The sequence below is a fragment of the Camarhynchus parvulus genome, unplaced genomic scaffold, assembly GCF_901933205.1.
Source record: "Camarhynchus parvulus unplaced genomic scaffold, STF_HiC, whole genome shotgun sequence".
NCBI lineage: Eukaryota > Metazoa > Chordata > Aves > Passeriformes > Thraupidae > Camarhynchus > Camarhynchus parvulus.
In genome coordinates, this window is record NW_022148479.1 from 80479 (window position 1) to 87362 (window position 6884).

Sequence of the window (6884 nt, forward strand, 5' to 3'; positions counted from 1 at the left end):
GACGCTGTCACAAGACGGTGGCTCATGGACACACCGGGGGTCACCGTCCACCACGTGGCACGAGGTGCCCTGGGGACACCGGAGGTCACCGCAGACCGGTGGCCTTGGGGACACCTTGGTGTGGACACACCTGGGCCATCCATGGGTGACGTCACACGCGGTGCCTCGGGGACATCGGGGACACGAAACGCTCCGGCCGCGACGCCGGACGCACACGGGCCACCCGTCGGCCATGGTGCATTGGGGACAGCCGGGCAGGGGACACGAGGGACGGGGACACACCTGGGCCCCACGTCTGTCACCTGGCACCGTGTCCCCTCCCCACACCGGACACTGTCACACGAGGGGACGGGGACACACCTGGGCCCCACGTCTGTCACCTGGCACCGTGTCCCCTCCCCACACCGGACACTGTCACACGAGGGGACAGGGACACACCTGGCACCAAGATCTGTCACCTGGCACCGTGTCCCTTGTCCACACCGGACGTTGTCACACGAGGGGACGGGGACACACCTGGCACCAAGATCTGTCACCTGGCACCGTGTCCCCTCCCCACACCGGACGTTGTCACACGAGGGGACGGGGACACACCTGGGCCACCCCCGGGCCATCTCACACCGTGTCCCTTGGTGGCACTGGACATTGTCACACGAGGGGACGGGGACACACCTGGCACCAAGATCTGTCACCTGGCAGGTGCCACCAGGGCCGCAGGTGACACCGGAGCAGCCGGGCTGGGAACGGGGGAGAGCACCTGGGGGAAATAATGGGGGAGAATTGGGGGAAATTGGGAAAAAATAATGGGGGAAAATAATGGGGGGAATTGGGAAAAATAATGGGGAAAATTGGGAAAAGTAATGGGGGAAAATTGGGGGAAATGGGGGAAAAATAGTGGGGGAAATTGGGGGAAAATGGGGAAATTTGGGGGAAAATTGGGGAAATTTGGGTGAAAATTGGGGAAATTGGGGAAAATAATGGGGAAAATAATGGGGAAAATAATGGGGGAGAATTGGGGAAATTTGGGGGGAAATTGGGGAAATAATGGGGAAAATAATGGGGGAAAATTGGGAAAAAATGGGGAAATTTGGGGGAAAATTGGGGCGAAATTTGGGGGAAATTGGGGAAATAGTGGGGAAAAATAATGGGGGAAAATGGGAAAATTTGGGGGGAAAATTGGGGGAGAATTGGGGGAAATTGGGGAAAATCTGGAATAAAAGGCGGAAATAGGGGGAAAATAATGGGGGAAATTGGGGAAAGTGGGAAAAAATAATGGGGGAAAATAATGGGGGAAATTGGGGGGAAATGGGGAAATTGGAGAAAATAATGGGGGAAATTTGGGGGGGAAATGGGGAAAATAATGGGGGAAATTTGGGGGGAAATTGGGGAAATTTGGGGGGAAATTGGGGGGAAAATTGGGGGGAAATTGGGGGAAATGGGGAAAAATGATGGGGGAAATTGGGGAACAATTGGGAAAAATGGGAAAAAATAATGGGGGAAAATAATGGGGGAAAATAATGGGGGAAATGGGGAAATTTGGGGGGAAATTGGGGAAAATAATGGGGGAATATAGGGGAAAATTGGGGAAATTTGGGGGGAAATTGGGGCAAAAATTGGGGGAAGTGGGAGAACATAATGGGGGAAAATAATGGGGGAAATTGGGGAAATTTGGGGGGAAATTTGGGGGGAAATTTGGGGGGAAATGGGAAAAATAATGGGAGAAAATTGGGAAAAAATGGGGAAATTTGGGGGAAAATTGGGGCGAAATTTGGGGGAAAATGGGGAACATGGGGAAAATAATGGGGGAGAATTGGGGAAATTTGGGGGAAAATTGGGGAAAGTGGAAAAAAATAATGGGGGAAATTGGGGGAAAATGGGGAAATTTGGGGGGAATTTGGGGGGAAAAATTGGGGGAAATTGGGGAAAATAATGGGGAAAATGGGGAAATGGGAAAATTGGGGAAAATTGGGGAAAATTTGGGGAAAATTTGGGGGGAAATTGGGGAAATAATGGGGGAAAATTGGGGGGGAAATGGGGAAAATAATGGGGGAAATTGGGGAAAATAATGGGGAAAATAATGGGAAAAATGGGGAAATTTGGAGCAAAAATTGGGGGAAATGGGGAAAATTGGGAAAATGGAAAATGGGGGATTTTGGGGAAAATGCGGAAATGGAAAATGGGGGGAAATGCAGGGAAAATTGGGGAAAAATGGGGGGAAATGGGGGAAAATGGGAAATTTAAAGGTGGGGGAATGGGGAAAAGAGGGAAAATTGGGATTTGGTGGGGAAAATTTGGGATTGGGGTGAGGAAAATTTGGGATTTGGAGGGGAAATATGGGATTGGGGTGAGGAAAATTTGGGATTTGGAGGGGAAATTTGGGATTTGGGGAGGAAAAAATTGGATTTGAGTGGAAAAAACTTGTGATTGGGGGAGAGAATTTGGGATTTGGGGTGGGAAAATGAGATTTAGGGGAAAATATGGATTGGGGTGGAAAATTTGGGGTTTGGGTGGAAAATTTGGGATTTGGGGTGGGAAAGTTGGGATTTGAGTGGGAAAATTGGGATTTGGGTGGGTAAATGAGATTTGGGGGAAAATTTGAGGGTTGGGAAATTTGGATTGGGGTGGGAAAATTTGGGATTTTGATGGGAAAATTTGGGATTTGGGGTGGAAATTTGGGGTTTGGGTGGGGAAAATTTGGGATGGAAATTTGGGATTTGGGGTGGAAATTTGGGGTTTGGGGTGGAAATTTGGGATTGGGGTGGGTAAATGAGATTTGGGGTGGAAAATTTGGGATTTGGGGTGGAAATTTGCGGTTTGGGGTGGAAATTTGGAATTTGGGATGGGGAAATTTGGGGTTTGGGGTGGGGAAATTTGGGGTTTGGGGTGGAAATTTGGAATTTGGGGTGGGGAAAAATTGGGATTTGGGATGGAAATTTGGGATTTGGGATGGAAATTTGGGATTTAGGATGGGTAAATGAGATTTGGGGTGGGAAAAATTGGGATTTTGATGGGAAAATTTGAGATTTGGGGAGGGAAAATTTGGGGTTTGGGATGGAAATTTGGGATGGAAATTTGGGGTTGGGGTGGGAAAATTTGGGGTTTGGGTGGGAAAATTTGGGGATTTGGGGTGGGAAATTTGGGATTTGGGGGTGGGAATTTGGGATTTGGGGTGGGAATTTGGGATTGGGGTGGGAAAATGAGATTTGAGTTGGAAAATTTGGGATTGGGGTGGGAGAATTGGGATTTGGGTGGAAAATTTGGGGTTTGGGAAGGAAAATTGGGATTTTGATGGGAAAATTTGGGATTTGGTGGGGAAATTGGGATTTGGGTGAGGAATTTGGGATTTGGGTGGGAAAAAATTGGATTTGGGTGGGAAATTTGGGGTTTGGGTGGGGAAATTTTGGATTTAGGAAGGAAAATTTGAGATTTGAGTGGGAAAAATTGGGATTTGGGTGGGAAAAGTTGGGATTGGGGTGGGTAAATGAGATTTGGGGTGGAAAATTTGGGGTTTGGGGTGGAAATTTGGGTTTTGGGGTGGGAAATTTGTGGTTTGGGTGGGGGAATTTGGGGTTTGGGTGGGGGAAATTTGGGATTTGGGGTGGAAATTTGGGATTTAGGAAGGAAAATTTGAGATTTGAGTGGGAAAATTTGGGATTTGGGTGGGTAAATGAGATTTGGGGTGGAAAATTTGGGGTTTGGGGTGGAAATTTGGAATTTGGGATGGGGAAAAATTGGGATTTGGGGTGGAAATTTGAGGTGGAAATTTGGGTTTTGGGGTGGAAAATTTGGGGTTTTGGGGTGGAAATTTGGGATTTGGGGTGGGAATTTGGGATTTGGGGTGGGAATTTGGGATTTGGGGGTGGGAATTTGGGGTTTTGGGTGGGAATTTGGGATTTTGGGACTCACGGCAGCCCAGCAGGATCCCGGCCCAGAGCAGCAAAATCCGGGGGGGCCCCATCTGCCCGTGGGGGAGGGGCGTGAGAAAAAGGGGGGGGGACCCCGAGATTTGGGACCCCCCCGAGCCCAAAAATTCCCCAAAAATTCCCCCAAATCCCTCCCGAGTTCCAGGAGATCAGCCCAGAATTAAGGGAACCCCAAAAATCACCCCCAGATTCAAGGAGAACCCCAAAAATTAAAAATAAAAATAAAATTAAAAATAAAAATAAAATTAAAAATAAAAATAAAATTTGGGGGGGAAACCCCAAAATTTCCCCCAAAATTCAAAGGGAAAGCCCAAGATTCCCCCAAATTCAATAGGGACCATCCCCACCCCAAAATTCACGGGAAGACCCTAAAAAATCCCCAAAATCCCCTAAAATCCGGGTGAAAACCCCAAAAATCCCCAAATCCCAGGAAACTGCCCCCAAAACTTCCCCAAAGTCAAAGGGAATCCCAAAAAAATCCCCAAAATTTGGGGAAAGGCCCCAAAAAATCCCCTTAAATTCAACGGAAACCCCAAAATTCCCCAAAATTCAAGGAGAACCCCCAAAAATCCCCCCAAATTCAAAGGGAACCCCCAAAAAAATCTCCCAAATTTTGGGGAAGACCCCAAAAATTCCCGCCTAAAGTCAAGAAGAACCCCCAAAAATCCCCCCCCAAATTTTGTGGGAAAGCCCCAAAATTGAGGAGGAAACCCAAAATCCACCCCCAAATTCAAGGAGGACCCCAAAAATCCCCATCTCGACCCCAAAATTTGGGGGAAAACCCGAAAAAGTCCCCTTAAATTTAAAGGAAGCCCCAAAAACTTCCCCCAAAATTTGGGGAAAACCCCAAAAAAATTCCCTTAAATTTAAAGGAAACCCCAAAAATTCCCCCCAAAATTCAGCAAAAGACCCCAAAAATCCCCTTAAATGTAAAGGAAACCCCAAAATTCCCCCCAAAGTTTGGGGGAAAACCCCAAAAAATCCCCTTAAATTTAAAGAAAACCCCAAAATTTGGGGGAAAACCCCAAAAAATTCCCTTAAATTTAAAGGAAACCCCAAAATTCCCCCCAGAATTCAGCAAAAGACCCCAAAAATTCCCCTTAAATTTAAAGGAAACCCCAAAAACTTCCCCCAAAATTTGAGAGAAAACCCCAAAAAATTCCCCCAACATTCAAAGTGAACCCCAAAAATCCCCCAAAATTCCCCCAAAATTCCCCCAAAATCCCCCAAAATTCCCCCAAAAATCCCCCAAAAATCCCCCCAAAAATCCCCCAAACCCGGCCTCACCTTCCCAGCCCCGCTGCGGCTCCCCCGGGAATTGCCGGGAATTTATGGGAGCCTGGCCACGCCCCCGAGGTTGGCCACGCCCCCCCCTAGGACACGCCCCTCCCCATTGGCCACGCCCCCTGTGCGATATCAGAGATAAGATCTGGGAGGGGAAGGGGGCGATAATGGGGGGGAATGGGAATGGACTGGGATGGAACTGGTTTGGACTGGTTTGGGACTGGTTTGGACTGGGATTGAACTGGTTTGGACTGGGACAGATTGGGATGGACTGGTTTGAACTGGGACGGATTGGGAAGGACTGGGATGAATTGGTTTGAACTGGTTTGGACTGGTTTGGACAGGTTTGGATTGGGATTGAACTGCTTTGAACTGGTTTGAACTGGTTTGGACTGGTTTGAGCCGGTTTGGACTGGTTTGAACTGGGACGGACTGGGAAGGACTGGGATGAATTGGTTTGAACTGGTTTGGACTGCGATTGAACTGGTTTGAACTGGTTTGGTCTGGTTTAATTGGTTTTGACTGGTTTGAACTGGTTTGGACTGGGATTGAACTGGTTTGGACTGGTTTGAGCCGGTTTGAACTGGGATGGATTGGGAAGGACTGGGAGGGACTGGTTTGAACTGGGACAGACTGGTTTGAGCCAGTTTGGACTGGTTTGGACTGGTTTAATTGGTTGGGACTGGTTTGGACTGGTTTGGACCGGTTTGAACTGGGATGGTATGGGAGAGACTGGTTTGAGCCGGTTTGAAGTGGTTTGGACTGGTTTGGACTGGGATGGATTGGGAAGGACTGGTTTGGACTGGTTTAATTGGTTTGGACTGGTTTGGACTGGGATGGATTGGGAAGGACTGGTTTGGACTGGTTTAACTGGTTTGGACTGGTTTGGACTGGGATCCATCCCCCAGTGAATTCCTCTGCTGATCCCTCCCCACCCCCGACCCTTCCTCATCTTCATCCATTCCTTCATCTTCCTCATCCTCATCTCCATCCTCATCTCCATCCTCATCCTCAGCAGCCCCATCCCTGCAGCCATTCCTTCATCTTCATCTTCATCCCCATCCGTCCATTCCTTCATCTTCATCCTCATCCTCTTCATCTTCATCCTCATCCTCGTCTTCATCTTCATCCTCATCCTCATCCTCATCTTCATCCTCATCCTCATCCTCATCCTCCATCTTCATCTTCATCTTCATCTTCATCTTCATCTTCATCCCCATCCATGCATTCTTCACCTTCACCTTCATCATCTTCGTCCCCATCCGTCCATTCCTTCTTCATCATCTTCATCTTCTTCATCTTCGTCTTCATCTTCATCCCCATCTGTTCATTCATCATCTTCATCCCCACCTTCATCACCTTCACCTTCACCTTCATCCTCATCATCTTCATCTTCTTCATTTTCTTCTTCATCTTCATCTTCGTCCCCATCATCATCATCATCTTCATCTTCATCTTCATCTTCATCTTCATCCATTCCTTCATCCTCATCATCTTCATCTTCTTCATTTTCTTCTTCATCTTCATCTTCGTCCCCATCCGTCCATTCCTTCATCATCATCATCATCTTCATCTTCATCTTCATCTTCATTTTCATCTTCATCTTCATCTTTGTCTTCATCCCCATCCATCCATCATCATCTTCATCTTCATCTATTCATCTTCATCCATTCCTTC